Source organism: Chelonia mydas, chromosome 4 (assembly GCF_015237465.2).
Source record: "Chelonia mydas isolate rCheMyd1 chromosome 4, rCheMyd1.pri.v2, whole genome shotgun sequence".
NCBI lineage: Eukaryota > Metazoa > Chordata > Testudines > Cheloniidae > Chelonia > Chelonia mydas.
Genome location: NC_057852.1, coordinates 45,570,458 through 45,589,406, shown reverse-complemented (window position 1 = coordinate 45,589,406; position 18,949 = coordinate 45,570,458). Strand labels below are relative to the sequence as shown.

General features: G+C 41.0%; 1 protein-coding gene across 5 annotated transcripts in view; it reads right to left on the bottom strand.

Annotated features, from left to right (window-relative positions):
• The window catches only part of JADE1 (jade family PHD finger 1), a 99,210-nt gene that overhangs the window by 48,387 nt on the left and 31,874 nt on the right, over positions 1-18,949 (bottom strand). For 2 of the 5 annotated variants that reach the window (XM_037897200.2, XM_043545561.1), the window contains exon 1: positions 11,490-11,636. The exons of 2 other annotated variants lie outside the window; for them this stretch is intronic. The gene's annotated coding sequence lies outside the window, so the exon portion shown is untranslated. Of the gene's footprint in view, positions 1-8,736; positions 8,756-11,489; positions 11,637-18,949 lie in introns of those variants that run through there. One more of the 5 variants, XM_037897202.2, reaches the window with a different exon arrangement.

Here is an 18,949-nt window from a genome sequence, read left to right as displayed (position 1 = left end):
GTGACTTTCTGTATCAGACATTAGAGTGAATATGGCTGTCTTGGAGATGGCACAGTGGTTTTATGTTAAAATGTTTGTCCACTAAAAGTTAATATGAAACCAAAAGCCAGCTGTAATAGATCGAATAAATAGCGGAGAAACCCAGGCCAAAGTTTCAAAAGATACTGGGACTACTGAATCTACTCTTTGAGGATGGCTAAAAAATTAATCTAAACTGAATGGCTTTGTACAAAATATTGATTCTGTTGCGGGGCTTAAGCAAAAACGTGTGTGCTATTCAGCAAAACTCACCATAGACAAAGCCATGCGCGTGGGGTTTGCTCAGGAAAGGCTGAAAGGAATGCCGCTAAGTGGGCCAATTCTTCAAGCCCAAATGACAAAATTTGGAAATTTAATAGGGGATGAGTCATTCCAAGCCAGCAAGGGGTTTATAAGTCATTTTAAAAAGCGCCATGGCACAGCGCAGGTATCGATTACTGGAGAAAGCCAATCAGCCAATGAATCGGCCGCGAACACGTTTCCGCCAAGTTAAAAATCTATTTTACAAAATGAAGACTACCATGAAGAACTTTATAATTGTGATGAAACAGCTTTATTTTCAAAACTGCTACCTGATAAGACTTTAGCCTTACAGAGTTACAAGACACAGAAAACAGCTGGATTTAAAAAGATAAAAGATCGTGTGACTCGTCTTTTTTGTAGTAATAAGACGGGCAGCCATAAGCTTGCCCCTCTTCTCGTTGGCCGCTTTCATAACCCTTGCTGCTTTAATCACCTCAATAGAGCCAAACTGCCAGTAATATACACTAACAGCAAAAGTGCTTGGATGACGAGACACATTTTCAACAACTGGTTCCACAACAGCTTTGTTCCAGCTGTTCATAAGCATCTGCAATTGAAGAAACTCGAAGCCAAAGCACTTTTGCTACTTGAAAATTGTCCAGCCCATCCTCCAGCCGAATCACTGGTATCGAGTGATGGAACAATTTGAGTGCTATACCTACCATTCAACACAACATCAAAAATTCAACCTTTAGACCAGGGCATTATTCAGAATTTTAAGAACAATTATGGACAGGAGCTGATTTCAGCAACCGTGTCATGCACATCTTCAGGCATTTCCGAATTCCTGAAACAGTTAAACATGAAGGAAATTATTTATTTAGTTAAAAAAGCTTGGGACGGAGTAAAACAAAAGTCCATTGAAAACTGCTGGATGAAGGCTCTCGGTGATGTCTTTTCTGTCAAAGACGGCTCAGATTCGGAAAACTCCAGCAGTGGCACTGATTCAGAGCCAGACTTTGAAGGATTTTCGGAAGACGACGTCCTTCTAACACGCACACAGTCAAAAGAGGATAAAGGTAAACTTCTCTTTCAAATGATAAAAGATTTTAGTTTGTATATGTCACCGGAAATCATTACTGAGTGGCTAAAGATGGATGAAGATGGCCCGACTTCAGAATTTCTGTCCGAGGAAGAAATATTAACGGGCTGCTAGGCTACATCGGACCACAAAAGTGATGGCAAGGATGTCGTTGAAAAGGTCAAATTTTCGCCCACAGAAGCCCTTAGTGCTGTAGAAACTGTTGTAAGATTTATGGAAGAGCAAAATGCAGAAAATATCGAAATCATTCATCTGCGGTGAATGACAGACTTCATAAGAAAGAAAAAAATGCGAGTCAGAAAAAGCAGAAATAACGGCGTCTTTTTCTAAGTGAATCATAGACACATTTTTCAGTATGGCCCTCTTAATCCGCGATCCGTTAACACGCGGTGGTGAAAGCTTGACGCCTGACATCCGCACGTAAACGGGTCTGTACTGTAGCTCATTTCATCATGACTTTTCATAACTATTTCAGAGGGCAACATACATTCAGAGGTGAAAGAATAACAATCAGTTACACAATCTCCCACAATTATATTATTAAATTCTTTCTGAATCAACAGTTTTAGAATAAACTAGAACTTTATGCATTTAATAAACAGATACAAATATCAAGATCAAAATACATGAGTCAGGCAGCAGCCACAAAGTTTGGATATAGATTTGGATTAAGTTTAAAGATTACAGATCCAGGATTTGGTATGACCCATAATAAAGAAAGCTCATTTGCAAAATTCAGATTCAAATCCCAAAAAAAGGCTTGGAAAACATACCCAGGGAATCTATGAGCTTCAGGACTAAGCCTACTCACGAGGATGAAATACACCTGTGCCCCAACTTACACCTCCTCCCAAGCCACAAATTCTACTTGCAATTTAAAGAAATTTAACAATACCAATGTAAAATTTTCTTACGGTGAAAATATTTCCTATGATTCAAGTAAAGAGGGCACTGAGAGAAACAATGAAAAAATAAAATACAAATATCTAAGCTGCATACTCATAGCCCTAGACATCTCTGTTGGTCCATCTCAGACTTTTTCGCATTTGGTCCACAATTATTATATACACAGAAATTGCAAATAGCATTTTATGTACATTGTGACGCTCAGGTGCCGATCAGAGCAGATTCCAAGCATACATAGTACAAACTACTATTTCGATTTCTTTCAGACAAGAAATGAGAACAATATTTCTATCCAGCTTGGACTGAAATACTAGACAGCCTCTGGCCAAGAGCAAGGAGACTAACCAAGAACTTTGGATAAGGTAGCAAATATAATTTCAGTCTTACAACCATTCTACTCCAGCTTTTCCTGAGTTCTCGCCCATCTGTGAATGAGCATTTGGCCACACAGTATTCAACCCAGCACGATCCCAGCTATTGAAAAACCAAAGCAAAAATCTACTTGGCACTAATGAAATAAAGTGCAGTAATCACTCTAAAATATATGTTCCCTGTAAGACAAATTTGTCCTCAGTTATGCTGGTGTAAATAGCAGGAATTCCAGTGATAACAAAGTTATTCCAGATTTCCACTGATGTTAATAAGAATAGAATTTGGCTCAGAATAGTTGAATATTATAAATATTTAAATTGTTAGTGCAGCTCACTTTTACAGTAAGACAGAAATCTCATTTATTAGACCTTCAAAACAAAGTAATTCAGAATTATAGTTCACACTTTGTCCTTATTTTGTTGTGACCTGATACTGCGTAAGTCTTAGAACATTCTTACACATCATGCATGATAAATAAGCACAAAGGCTTGATCCATATGTCAGTCTAGAACTTTAGAACTCTCCTAACTTTTGTATCTTTAAGTCAAACATTTAGCATTCCTTTAACAATGTAGGTTGTGGCTTACTTTCCAGTGACATACTTTTAACATTAAAGATCAACCATCTTTCCTGGAAGTGAGACTGTTAGTCTCTAAGGTGCCACAAGTACTCCTTTTCTTTCCATCCATCCATAGTATGCCAATACCTATGTCTACTAACAGCTTTATTACAGCCGCCCATTTGCAAGTATGGTGTAGAAGGAAGTGGAGACTGGGGAGCCCTAAAAGCACAGTTTTGCTCGAGGCAGCCATGACTCTGCTGCTTGCGCTCCTGGATCACAAGGGGTGTTGGGACAATCAGTGTTTCTCTAAGTGCTGCACACAGCAGCGAGGGCCTGTCTGGATGGGGTAGAGGTCATGACCCTATGACTTCCCACCACCTGCAAACTGACTAGTCACATCAGGGCAGTACTGGGAGCTGGATGACAGACACTACACATGCACAGGGTACAACAAGTGCTGCTGCTCTCTGCTCTACCCCAGAGCCCAGGAAGCATTATTGCCTACAGAGACATACCTACCACCACCGGTCACATCTCTTTCACTGCACTGGCCCTATGAACTATAATCTGTCTTTAATTCATTAGTTAAGTACACTGCTTTGAAGATGTAAAGCACTGGGTAAGTGCTGAATACTATTCAGACCATTTTAAAATGCATAATGTTTAATAGTCTGTGAGGCGGCTTCTGAGCCATTAGTGTCTATGACATAGTGACAATCCTTATTTAACAGAAATATCTGTAAAATATGATGCAAATAAATGACTAATTGGTAATCAAATACAATGTCCTACTTCAGAATCATTTCATACTTCCAAATCTTTGCAGGTGTCAGGTAATAATATCCATCCCCAGTACTTCGCTACACAACTGGCTAGGTGCAGTAAAGACACCGAATTTCTGGCCTGCCTCAGAGTGATCCATTGACAGATGCAAAGTACTGGATCTGAACCTACAGTGAGATACAGTATGGCAAATCCTCTGTTCTTATCAATAATATACATTGATGGGCTTTGCTTTTCTTAGCGCTATAAGAGACTAATTTAGACAAGGAAAGAAGGGACAAAAAAATTAAACTAAAGGCCGATATCAGGATTGCACAGATATAGAACTGAGGACAAAATCTGACCCCATTTCTTTTTCAAGTAGGCAATCTAGTTTCCTCAGAACAGAAGCCCAGACAATGTCATGTAAAAAATGGCACAAAATGTACACACACTCTAAATAGAATTTTTCGTGCTTCAATTGCCTGGTAACAAAACTCCATGTATTTTTTCTTTTTTGGTTGTTGAATCTGACCTGAAGTTCTTTCTATGTGATGGGTAGGCTGGGGAAGAAGGTGTCATTTAAAAGCGGCAAACTGCTATTATTTTAATGACTAAACAGAAAGATTTTTATAATGATTATAAAAAAAATTAAATGAGCATCCTCAGGTCAAAGTTTTTATATATCAGATTTCCCACCAGAGAATTTTTTAATGATTTTATGAACCTCTGCGTAAACAGAGTTTATAATTCAAACTCTAGACCATTAACTATAACAGCGTTAAATGTGTGTCACTGTAATAAACTGCATTGCACAGCTGCAGAGACAGTAAGGAAAGAAAGCAGAATTATGACAGATGTACACCCTGAACACAGACTCAAAAATTAGCTTTTCTTGAAAGTAACAGACTAATTGCAATGATACTGACTACACTAAGACCTAATTATCATCACCACACAAGAGATCACTTCAAACACTTTTGTATAAATGGGAAGCAAAGAATAATCTAGTCTTAATCAACTGAATGTTAGATGAAGACATTTGTCTCCAATTACTATATCCCTTAAACAGCTTTTCTAGTTTCCGTCACCAACAAATACCACCCAGAAAACATTGTGCTTTATATATTAAAGACAGATATGTGAAAAGAGGTATAAACCCAAATCAAAAGTAATATTATCCCAATAAAATCCATGCTGATACTTTAGAACTCATCTTGATCAAGTTTAAAATACTCTGCTATCCCCCTTTTTCATGCACACAAGAAATATAACTTGAGCTAGCATTCTATCTTTAAAGGGATATTGGGCATTTCTGCAGTAGAAAGGCCACAGAGACTGGATATGTGGAGAACAAGCCCTCACAAACTTGCATAGGAAATATATGGGCCAAATCTGAAGTATGAATCTTGCCATATGAATCTGGAGTATTTCCATTGACTTCAGTAGAGCTATTCAAAATCCACAACAGGATAGAGCCAAATTCTGCTTTAATTTATCAAGTCAATTATCATTGCCTTACCACTTGTGTACTCACACTGCAAAGTGAGTGCAATATGCTACCATTCTGGTTTTGGTAGCATTTTACATTGCCTTTGCACTGGTGTAAATGACTACTCAGGGTATAGAGGAATGAGAAATTGGACCCTACCTATTAATTTAACTTACCCCTCACCCATTAGATTTATTTGACTGCTTCAATCTAAAGTGAGCTGTTAACTGGGCCAATTCTAGCAGGTAGCAGCAGTGTAAAGAGGCAGCACTGAGCATATGGGAAAACCACTGGGCAGAGGATGCATTTTTTTTTAATATTCCTGTGATCTAGAAATGAAAACAGAGAAGCTAGAAGGGAAATTTGCAGCTATGTGTTTTTTATTATTTCACTGTAGACACATGTATGAACCACAGCTTAAAACAGGCAGTGGGAGGAAATCTGCCTCTGGATGGAGAATCCTGTCACTAAAATGCACACCCCTTACTGTCTGAACAGAATATCCCACTGAGTGTGAGAATCTCTAGAAACAGAATCATACCAAACATATTTTAGTATAATATTTAGTAAAGTTTAGTAAAGGGCTTGCAAACATGTTTATTTAAAAAAAGAGAACAATTACTTGCAAAAGAGTTAATCCAAATTACAGTTAAATCTCTTTCTTTGGGAATGGGTGTGATAGTAATCATCTTTTATTTAAAATAAAAGTTAAAATTGAAAATAAAAGGAAAACACCTGTTGCTATTCGATTACCATAACTTCTAATGTAACGACTACCCAAAGTTTCTATGTTTAAAACTTTCATGTGGCTGCATAAACTAGTCATTTGTGTCAAGGCATGGCCCATTATTATTTGATGAGTGACAGAACTGAAAATCCAGCATAGTCTCTGCTTGCTGGCATCAGATTAATTTTATTAGAATAAAAATTACTACCTAAAAGGAAAGGGCCTGCAGAGGAAAATTAATCATAGGTATGTTAACTCCCATAAGAAAGGCCATACTAGCTCAGACCAATGGTCCATCTACCCCAGCATACTGTCTTCTGAGAGTGGCCACTGCCAGATGCTTCAGAGACAATGAACGAATGAACAAAACTGGGCAATTATCAATTAATGCATCCTGTCGTCCAGGCCCAGCTTCTGGCAGTGAGATTCAGGAACACCCAGAGCATGGGACTGCATCCCTGACCATCTTGGCTAATAAGCATTGATGGGCCTATCCTCCATGAATGTATTTAATTCTTTTTTGAACCCCATTACAGCTTTGACCTTTACAACCCCTGGCGACGAGTTCCACAGGTTGATAGTGCACTGTGTGAAGAAGTACTTCCTTATGTTTGTTTTAAGCTTGCAGCCTATTTATTTCATCAGGTGACCCCTGGTTTTTGTGTTACGTGAAGAGGTAAACAACACTTCCCTATTCACTTTCTCCACACCATTCATATTCCCCCCTCAGTCATCTCTTTTCTAAGTTGAACAATCTCAGCCCTTATTCATGTCTCCTCTTATGAAAGCTGTTTCAATCCCCCTAATCATTTTTGTTGCTCTTCTCTGTATCTTTACCATTTCCAATAAACCTCTTTTGAGACGGGGCAACCATAACTTCACACAGTATTCAATGTGTGAGTGTACCACAGATTTATACAGTGGCTTTACAATGTTTTCTGTTTTATTATCTCTTTCCTAATGATTCCTAACATTTTTGTGTGATTTGGGCAGCTGCTGCACGCTGATCGGATGTTTTCAGAAAGCTATCCACAATGACGCCAAGATCTTGAGTGCTACCACCCAATCATTCTGTATCTCTCATTGGGATTATTTTTTCCAATGTGCATTACTTTGCATTTATCAGCAGTGAATTTCATCTGCAATTTTACAAGAGATAAGGCGGGGGAGGTAAAATCTTTTATTCTGTTGGTGAGAGATACAAGCATTCAAGCTACACAGACCTGCATATAAATCTGCCATGTTATTGCCCAGTCACCCAGTTTCGTGAAATCCTTTTGCAACTCTTTGCAGTTAGCTTTGAACTTAGCTATCTTGAGTAATTTTGCATCATCTGCAAATTTTGACACCTCGCTATTCATCCACTCTTTTCCAATTCATTAATGAGTATGTTGAAGAACACAGATAGAAATACAAATCTTTGGGGTACCCCATTATTTACCTCTCTCTACTGTATTGTGAAAACTGACTATTAATATTCCTACCCTTTTTTGTTTCCTATTTTTAAACCAGATACTGATCCATGAGAAGACCTTCCATCTTATCCCATGACTGCTTAGTTTGCATAAGAACCTTTGGTGTAATATCTTGTCAGTATTTTTAAAAGTCCAGGTACATCAACTGAATCACCCTTGTCCACACAATGCTTGTTTATACCTTCAAAAAATTCTAATAGATGAGAAATCGTGCCTCACCATTTACAAAAGCCGTGTTGACTCCTAACCAATATACTGTGTTCATCTATGTGTCTGATAATTCTATTCTTTACTATAATTTCAACCAATTTGCCTGGTACGGAAGTTAGGCTTACTGGACTAATTGCCAGGATCACTTCTGGAATCTTTAAAAAAAACCACTAATGCAGAGGCTGATTTAAGCAATAGGTTACATCCCACAGTTAATAGTTCTGCAATTTCATATTTAAATTTCTTCAGAACTCTGGGGTGAATTCTATCTGCTCTGGTGACTTATTACTTGTTTATCAATTTGTTCCAAAACCTCCTACACTGACACCTTAGTTCCCAAAATCAGAGCTCCTGAAAGCTAAATAACTGTCAAAAAATAATTTAATAACTTTAATAATTTGCATGTGTGATCAAAACAGATATTCACTGCTGGGATAGTGGACTGCAAATCTAGACCTGTCTTAGTTACAGGAAGGCTTCCTTATTTGGAAGGCTCATTTTAAGGCCATGTTTAAAGTCTGCTTTTCTGGTAATGAAGCAATTTTGCTGCTTGTATTCTTAAAACCTCATCCTTTATTTTTCAGATCTTTCTGGTTCAAATATACGTTCCCACCCGGAGTTCCTAGCATGCTGGGGCAGCAAGCTGCTAAGAGGTAAAGTCATGTCTCCTAAACCCACCCAGCTTTCCCGATCCACACAACACAGGGCTCGTTTATCGCTAGCCTTAGCAATTCTGGGGCCGAGGGTTCGCCGCGGAGGCGGCTCGTACAGTGAGGTCCGGACGGAGGCATCAGACACAAACAAAGACTGGGAAGGGAGGTGGAGAAGCCGGGAAGAAAGTATTACCCCCCCGCACGCAGCGCTGCTGTCGCCGGACTAAACCCTTCTAGCGATTATGGCACCTTCGTACACAGCAGGCAAAAATCCCATCTCATCCGCACCTTCCCTGTCTGTCTCCGTTTGAAACTGAGCAGATCTCCCCCACCCCCTCCTGTCCCTCTCCCTCTGCTCCTCCCCTCCAACCAGATGCACCAATCCGCTCAGCCTCAGCTGCAAATCAAACTTGATGCCCCGAGCTCAGCTCCCTGTTTCCCAAATCCATACCATTGCTACAGCCATGCAACCCCCCCCCCCCCATCTCCACCCCCCGCTCTCCATGTTGCAATGTCTGGGGAGGGTGAGGTGGGGGACGGTTTAGACTAGGATTGACTCGCAGCAGCACTGAGACTTGAGCTTGTTTTCTGTCGGTCTCTCCTCCCACTGCCAGACAGTTCTGGAAACTGTGTATCACCTCTTGTCACAGGAAACCATCCACCAGGCGGTGCAAACAAACACACACCACCCTCTACCACCAACCTCCCCCAGAATAATAAAATCCGCACCATAAACTGCTAAGGAATACTGAAGGGGGAAAAAAGCAAGACCCAAAGCTTGAAAATCTGCAAAATCTGAGCATGCAATGAGCAGAGTCCAGGGATACTAGCAGCAGGAGCAGGGCGGCTTTGTCTAATTTCAAAGCAACTGGAATAATCGCCAGCGCTGCACTCTGGGGACGCCAAGGATGGCCCGTTAGATCGCAATGAGGCGGTTATTTGAAAACACCATAACCTAGACCCATTTCCTTGTCAAGGCCTTGCTAAAGGGAGAGGGAGAGCTATTAAGAGCCAAAAATCTTCCTTTACACCTGTACAATCTCACAGACATTTTGTACCACCCTCTTGATTTCATTAGTATATCCTTACAACTACATATGCATTTCAATATCGTCTGGGAGATTTAAGAGCTTCATCGGTAACAGCCATTGCAATTCATTGCAATTGTATTTACTATGGTTATACTACTTATTATGAATTGTCCTGTTATTTATTTTAATGCATAGTAATAGTATCCATCACCGTAGTATTTGGGAAATTAACGTCCCACCCCAAAGATCTAATTCTTCAGTGCACATAACAGAATCGGGGTTATTCAAGGGGCACCCCCGTCTGAATGCGACTGCACGGGGTAGTTGTGGGCAGAATCTAGCCCCCGATCTCTGCCTGAATGAATGAAAATGGCTTGTAGAAGTTGGTATCAAACACCCGCACGTGTTTGCTTGTGCAATGAACCCCCGCGTGGATTTGAACTCGCCAGCCCTCCACGGGAATGGGGTGGTGGAACTGGGAAGGATCGCACTGAATGGAGAAGTTCAGAAGCCTCCTGGCCGCTCTTGCAGCCGCCGTGCACCTGCTTGCAGTAGCCCCTTCCCCCTCCCAGACCCAGCACAGAGGAGCCCGATGAGGCAAATCCCGCCTCCTTCCCGCGGGGGGGGACGACGCTAGCGGGGTGTCGAATCTCTGCAGCAAACGAGACCGTTCCGGCGGGACTGAATCGCGGGTCCCCATTCCAGCCCTTGCCCGCATTCATCATTCTCACCAGCAGCAGCGCTGGGCACCGAGAGAATCTGCTGCCACCCAGCAGAGCCCGAGCAGCCAAACCACCACCCCCCGCCTCCTCCCTACTTAGACACACACACACACAGCCCTTCCCTCCATACACTCACACTCTCCCAACACGTGCACGTCCAGGCTGTTACAACTTGCTCTCCAGCAGGAGCTACTGTACACTTGCACTCGAGTGAAAATAAATGGGTCTGTGGCAAAATACTAAACCCCTACACTTCCTCCACAAATGCCCATTAGTGCCTAAAATCACAATCGCATCGAGTTCACGACTAATTGGCCAACGCTCTCCTACTCCAAAAGGAAACTTCTGCCGAATTTCACCGGTGAACGGTTTTATACTTTCCCAGCATTTTTTAAAACTACTGCAAGTAAAATCCATGATTTGGGTGAACATAATTGCAAAGCTGCCTGCACACAAACTAACACCCTCGCCGCCCTTGAATTGATGCAATAGATATTTTGGACATGTGGGTGACACAGTGACAGATACTGGCCATGGCCACCCCTCCCCCTGTCTAGAGGTCTATATCTAAAAGGACCTGCGCTCTGCCATTGCCATCTGTCTACCAAGTTGATACCATGCTTTTTACTTTTCAACTCGGCTGATGCAGCATTGATTAATTCAGGGTAACCCCCTTCCCACTCTCCTTAAAAAAAAAAACAACTACAGCCAGGTCAAATGCATATAAAATAAAAAAAGGCTACGTGCAAAACTGTGTTAATTTAGCTGGTGCACCTTGAAAGCTGCAAGAGCCTTATTTGCCACTGCAAAGTCTGCAGCAAAATGAAAACCAGCTAGCACAACACTCCCTACATCATATCGTTTCTCAAAGCTGCAAAATAATCATCTATTTCCTCCTCCCACCGCTCCCTCCCTCCCCAGCAATGCACAAGTTGCTTGTGGGATAGTGAAGCTGCAACTCAACTGCCTCCTCTCGCTCCATATCAAGAAGCAAATCTTTTGGCGCCATATTAATGACGTACTATATTATTTCCACTAGGCAGCGACCTTCGGCATTAAATTGCTCTCTAGCTGCTTCTGGAGAACTCCAAAGCAAAGCAACAAAAACCCATCAAATATGGCTGTGCTGGCTGCTCCCCCAGCTCACTCTGCGGCGGCGGCGAGGAGGAAAGTCAGAATCTGGACACAGTTACCTGCTGCTGCTGCCGCCGCGATGGTTGCCAGTGAGGTTGGAGTTTCTCTGCGCGAAGGGGTCTGTGCTGCCTCATGAGTTCAGACAAGCACTGGAAAGTGGGAGCAGATTGTGGCTCCCTTCACTCTCTCTCTCTCTCTCTCTCTCTCTCACACACACACACACACACACACACACAGAGACTGACGTTTTTACTTGTTATGGAGGAAGGACTCTGTGAATCAAACTCATTTCTGGGTCACTGCTGCCACAGGGGGGAGCTACTTTAATCCCCTGCCAAAACTAGAAGGAGAGAGAGAGAGCAGAGAGGGGAAAAAACAGGGTGGGGAAGAGAAGAGGAGAGACTACAACACTTAGGAACTGTCTGATTTAACTCTTCACAGCCCTCACTGGAGAGGTCGTGCTCCATTTACAATTGCAAGGAGACGCCTTCATTTCTGAATGGATTTTACTGAAGTATCTCCCTCTTGTGATGAAGAATATTTTGCACTGAAATGTTTCCAGTCGAACTCACCCGTTGCTTGAAGTCATACTCATTCAAAATTGTCACTCACTGCTTGAGAGCAGCCCTGTATTCCATTCCTACTGTCTGGAAATTATTTATGCATGTTTGCACAAGGTATTGCTACTGTTATTTTTAATGTGTACTCATGAAGACTTTTTTCCAAATATCTCAAAATATTTCACAACTGTTAATTTATTAATGCCTCACACCATTCAAGCCCCATGGCCAGGGCTCTATTTTTTAAAGGGGAGACCAAGGCAGAGAGGTTAAATAACTTGCCCAGGTTCATACAGTGAGTAATAGTCACAGCAAGGATTAGAATTGACTTCCGATTCTTAGTCCCCCATCTTACCCTTCTGCTTCTCAAACTTTTCCATTGGAGACTGGGGAGAGAAAGGTGAAAATAGGGCCAAAATGTCTTGATGCTCAAATTTAGTTATTTTTAAATACAATTTAGAAAAAATGTATTCTGAATCAGTATCAAATTATTTGCCGAAGTTTTCATTATGAAAAAGAAGGCATTTAAATGCAGAACAGAAAATAGTTTTTAGTATAAAATGCTTTTCCTCGGTCCATTAATTCATTTTCCCTGGGAAAACAGTGGACTCTCTTCATTTACACAGAGTTCCTGGGTATAGCCAGGAAAGAATAATGCTATAGAGAACATGTATTATAATCTCAAATACAGAAATAAAGCTGTCTGTGGAAAGTAATTCCAAAGACAGTAAATACAATTACAATATATATATAATTACAAATTAATGCAGCTCCCCAGGGCAATACTTTTACCCTGTGTGCCAGAATGTCACACCTTAGTTCAGCAAAGGATTTGCTCTGCTATTCATCAACAATTTATCCAGGCACATCATACATCTACCCACCCATTCACCTATAGAACTGGACTCGTTACACTTTCTGAAATACACAGAACTACAAAAATATCCTCTTTTTTTTTGTTAATATGTTTTCACTGTGAAAACAAAACAAAAAATAAAGTTTTTATTTGTATATTTATTTCCTCCCCAGAAAAGCAGCCTTAGCAGTCTTCAGGTTTGGGAGCCTAGAATGGGGCTTTCTTCCCCCAGCTTTTTATTTACATGTGTAGTTTAGCTTCATTCACATACCAATGTAAACCTATTATCTAACTTTATTATCCCAGGCCTACCTTAAGGCCCAATTCTGCCAACATTTACTTAGGAGAATAATGTCATAACTGCACCCGTATCCCACTGATATAATTTAGGCTACTTGCATGCATAAAGTTACTCTCCTGAGAGTTTGCAGAATCAGTGCCAGTTGTCACTCATGTAGCACCCTCACACAAGGGTGACTGCCTGTAGGAAATGTAATACTTTCCTGTTTGATAAACTCTTCCCTCATTATCACATCAACCACTCTCTCTCCCCCAAAACAGACAGACAGAAACCATACAACATAGCTTTTCATAACCCAATAAGAAAGAAGTCATTAAGTTCACTAGGGGCTTTGTTACTGTCAGTCAATATTACACAAAAGGTGCTTAAATACTGTGGTGATGGGCAGTAGTATAAAACCTTACAATTGATCAATCAATAGACAAACTATAACAACATTATTTTAAAATCACGTAATCCTATCATAACTTTCAGCCACCAGATCCCATCTTCCTACCCGTTTCAAAAAAAGAGTAGAAAATTTGACTTTGTGATCACTCTGAATAAGTATTCTGCCTTCTGTTGATGAAGAATAAAACCATCCTGCCTCATTCTCCTTGGATTTCTGGTTGCTTTGTCCCCTCTTTCTTAGTTCATTGCCTTTTTATGTAAAACAAAAATATAACAATGAATATCTAAATTCTGACTTGCATATTAGGAGTCATTAGCACTTACCTTGGTGTTGTACACAAGGTCATATGTCTAGGAACAAAGAGTGTAGGCAGTGCTTACAGGATCATGGACTATATCCTGGAAAGCAGTGACTGAAAAGAACTTAGAAGTCATTGTAGAAACCCAACTGAACATGAGCTCCCAGTATGATGCTGTGGTAAAAAGGATTAACACAATCCTTGGATATATAAACAGGGGAATACTAAGTAGAAATATATGGCATTGATGAAACAGTACTAGTGTCCACACTTTAAGAAGTATGTTGAAAAATTAGAGAAAGATTTGTAAGAAGTTACAAGCATGACGTGTGGTGTGGAAAACACATTACAGTGATGGATTTAGGACTTGTCTATACACAAGCTGTACCACTTCAACTATACTGGTGCAAAGGTGTTTTATAACCCAGTACAGCTATTCTCCCACAGGAAGGTAAATAAGCTATGCCAGTGTAAGCCACACTTGGGGTTGTACCCATATAACTATTTTTGGTAAAAAATAAATTAAAAAAAAATCACGCCCTAGCCAAAATAATTATGCTGATACAAAGTCTACTTAACTTATCAAAGAGGAGTTAAGAAGTAATAAAATAAGAGACAGATCTAATAGAGCCCTCTATTATCTTTCAGCCCACTACTGAGCAGTTCTCCAGGTTATAGGTAAAATCTTACTCCTATTGAAGTCAATAGCTGTTTTGTCATTGACTTCAATGGGGACAAGATTTCACCCTCTCTCTTTTATAGGACATATCCACAATCAGGAGATTAATTAATATCTTGTTTTAATAAAATTTCTCAGGCACAATAACACTCAAGGCCTCTCTCTTCCTTCTGTGTAATAATAATGTATAATTACTACTTATTTCTATTCAAGTAGTACCCAGAGAATACAGTTAGCATCGGGTCCATTTTGCTAGGCTCTATACAAACAAGTAAGAAGACATGGCCCCTGCCCCAAAGTGTACATCGAGTGTATTCCATACTTATTAAAATTGCATCTAAACTATTCAAATCTATGAGTATTTTATACAGTTGCTTCATTCATCCCACTTCACACCATGTACTGTTGCTTCTGAGCTGAAACAAGGCCAGGAAGAAGAAATATGGCTTTTCTCCATATTTCTGTTATAATTTTAAGGGGAGATGTAATGCTGCAGCAGCATCTGCTAAAACCTTTTCACCGTCTATTTTTCCTATTGCGTTTCATTCTTTATTTGATAACACCAGTTACTCCTTTTATGCTTGACATCCTTCATGTTAGTCCCTGCAGAGTCTTGTCCTATGAAAGTGAAAGCAGAGCTAATGAACTTGAGTTCCCCCCACCACTGTTTAACACAGTCACAGTACCACTTAAAACTCTAATCCATCCTTTTGCTCTTTTAGCCTCAATTTATAAAGACCATTTTCCCCTTCCTATTCCTTTCTCGCTAAGATTAGAAACTTGAAGGGAAGAACAAAATGCTGACCCAGCATCTGATCTTCAGGACTAAGGATTCCAGCAGAGCTCTCGCATCTGCTATTTAAGAGATGGGATATGTATACAGTATATAGATAAGATACACAATTGGGCCAGAACCTGTTTGTCTAACATGAACAGTCCTTTGGACTTCAATTCAACTACTCAAATAAGTACGATGAATAAGATTTTGCCATATATAGATATAAATATATTGTACCCATAAACTGTATATTGTTATATTTTAATACTTTTAAATATGGCAAAGCACAAAATTTTCTCATCTGTTCTCTTGTCCTGCATCAAGAAAGAGAGCAGAGCTTCCTTACCACCTCTCATGCAACTGTCACAAATACTTGACAAATACATAAGGGCCAGATTGTGTCTGGCCCTGCAGAGGTGCACAAGAGGCGAGAGATGGTCTAAGGAGCCTTCCCTACCCCTTCTTTGTTCTGATGCAGGGATCTATCTCAGCATGGCTTGAGGATAACAGATACTAGGCTAGCATAGGCAGTCACAGTAATGTTTCCAAAGAGGACAGGCTGCGGGTGGGGCTGGCCATGGAGCAGAGAGAAGTGCATGCTGTGTTCTGAAAATGGGTAGTAAATCTCCTGCTGCAGCATTTGTTCCCTGCAGCCCATGGAAGAATTCTGGATCTTCCTCAGCCACTTGGCTCCCTCGCACACCTCTAAAATAGGTATGGACCTTAAAGGCACAATCTAGCCATAATTCTGTCTAATCCTATCTATCTGTCCGCTGTCTTTTACTGAACACATCAGTGTGGTATCCAAGCAGCTCACGAAATTATAAAGAGTGCACATATGGTTCCCTCTCTCTTCCCCTCTGTCCCTATGTGCAGGGACTGCATTTCAGGCAAGGGGGTGGGATGTGGTTATGAGAAGACTGGATTGAAGAAGTGGGGTTTTGCATTTTGCTCTGCAGCTGAGGTCATCCTGATGTCTTCTGAGAGTGAGTCCCAGATTCATGGGTAAGTCTCAGAGAAAGCTCTTTCTGTTGCACTCAGGAGTCTCATTCTTGAGGTTAACAGTTCCTTTATTCTAACGGAATGTAGCTGTCATGGGAGTAGAGTGAGCACCTGTCCCAAATTGGGCAGGATAGTCCCGAAATGCAGAGTTCAAGTCCCAGTCCCAGGCAAAATGACTCCAGTACAGCATTTGTCCCAGATTCCCTGGGGCGCCATTCCGCACCTGCCTCAGGCTCAGGGGCGGTGCCAGCCTCTTCTTAGTGGCGCAGGGCTGAAGTGGGTGCCCTGGGGGAGCAGTGCACATGCCGGGGGATGCTCTCTGCCACCCCAGCATCTTGCCCATGTCAGCTAGAGGGTCTAGGGCTTCCCACAGCTGCCCAGGGTTCCTTGGCAGCTCTTACCACAGCCTAGCTCCAGCTCCCAGCCTGGCCAAGAGGCAGGGCCTTGGGGGGAATGAGGAGCAGCAGGGGGCGGGGGATCAGGGGAAGAGGAGGGGCAAGGGGTAGGACCACAGGGGAGCCTCCTGCATGTGTCCTGCTTTTTCCTTCTGAAAAGGTGGTCACCCTTCATGGGAGGTCATTATCTCACAGCGCATGACAGTTCCCCAGGTAAGCAGAACCAATGCTGTGGAGACCTTTGAATGAGGAATGAAGCCTTGAATTTAACCCAGTATTCAACAGGAAGCCAATGAAGAGAATAGAGGACTGGGGTAGTTTGCGCTCAGTGGCCTATACTGTGGAGCAGACAGGCTGCTGTGTTCTGATTAATTAAGTATCATGACAGCCCTGTGAGGTAGAGATTATAATACTCATTTTATTGGTAAGCAAGGGCATACAGAAGTGAAGTCACTTGCACAAGTCACACAGTAAGTCAATGGTGAAACCAGAAGTCATGCCTATCAGTCCAGATCTCTAACCACTAAACTATACTCCCTCTCTTATCCTATTATATACTACACAATATAATACAATTTATGCGTCTATGGCACCTTTCATGCAAACATCTTAAGCTGCTTTTACAAGTAAAATTTAGTCACTAAGGAAAATGGGTATATATTCATCTTAATTTTAAGTGGACAGGGAAAAGGCTAGGCAAATATCCAAAGGTAACAAATTCCAAAATCTAGAAGCACAGCTACTAAAAACACAGATTGCCAAATGATTTCAATTTAAAAGTAGGGACTGACAGGAAATGAGCAGAACAAGAACCTCAAGGAAACTACTAAGCAGGGAGTTAAATTGTAGATCTCTGAGGTAGGTAGGATGAAATTGATGCACCTTTAAAGTCAACAGTATGCTTTTGTACATGATGAGAGATTTGACTGGCAAGTAAGGCAGTTTCCCAAGCATAGGTAGGATGGGCTACAAGAAACTCATACAAATGAGAACTCTTCAGCCACAAGATTCAGTCCTAGTCAAAGTAAATATATGCTCCTATCTGCAAGCTCATCAAGCAACACATTAAGCTATCTAGTCTAGCTTAACTTCAACTGCAGTATTAAACTGTGTTCATGCAGACTGCAATCTTGCAGTGAAAGATATGTGTTACAACGAGATCAATATAATGGTTCAAAAGAATCTAAAGCCACTCTTCCAATTACAGATGGCACAAAAAAATGGGTTATGATAACATTACTAAATATAGTACAGTGGTGGTAGGGATAGGGAGGAATCGAGTCAATAAAAATCCAACGTTGAAGTAATTTAACTTTTACAAGTCTATCAATTTCAACTTGGGATGTTTAAGACTAAGAGTTAGAAGGATCAAACTGAAGAAGACTGACTGCTAGGCTGCACCAGCAATTTTGGGAATTTTTCTGGAAAGAGCAGAAACCTTGGATGGAGCATCCCATGTTGTCCTTCTTTAAGTTCCACTTGGTGTTTTATGGAACTGCCCTTGAGCTAGTTCTACTTGTGATCTCTCCTTGCAGCCTCTTCCAAATCCCATGATTCACCCAAAGTTCAGTGAAGTTTAAACTGAGGCCAGACCAGGAAAAGTGACGCCTCTGACAGTGTCTAAAAGATCACAAGTTTTTCATTTTGAGTTAGAAAATTAAGGGGAGTTCATGCTATTAAAACTGAATAAATAGAGAAAATAACAAGTTAAGCAAGTGCTCTAGGAAGGAGCTTCCAAAGTGTGGGGTTTCCCAATGGGGCAGAGTACAGCTGTCCTTTCTGCACTTGTGCCATCACTGCCCATGTCACAGAAAGGTGCACAAGAAATAATCTGCATTAGCCAAATAGTACAGACGTGGTAAGAGTCCTGAGTATACAGACCCATGACCAATTCTTCCTGTGCATTACCACAACTCCAGCAAGGACTGTAAAGTAAAGGTAAAGTCCACTCATGATACTAGTGATGAATAACACTTGAAACCAGATTATGACAACTGGAAAAAAGATACAGTACCTAACATCACAGGGAAACAATTAGGCAGTAAATAGAGAGAAGGACAGAGGAGAAATTTCACTCACAAAAGAAATATTCCCCACTTCAGCTTGTATATCATCAGCTACCAATACTCTAATCCTCTTGTGGGGATGTTAATGATTCGTTAATAAAGGGGAGAAATCTGCCTGAATATTCAAAAGGTCCTCTCTTGCTCCCATAGAAAACAATAACAAAACTCCCATTAACTTCAATAAGTCTACAGT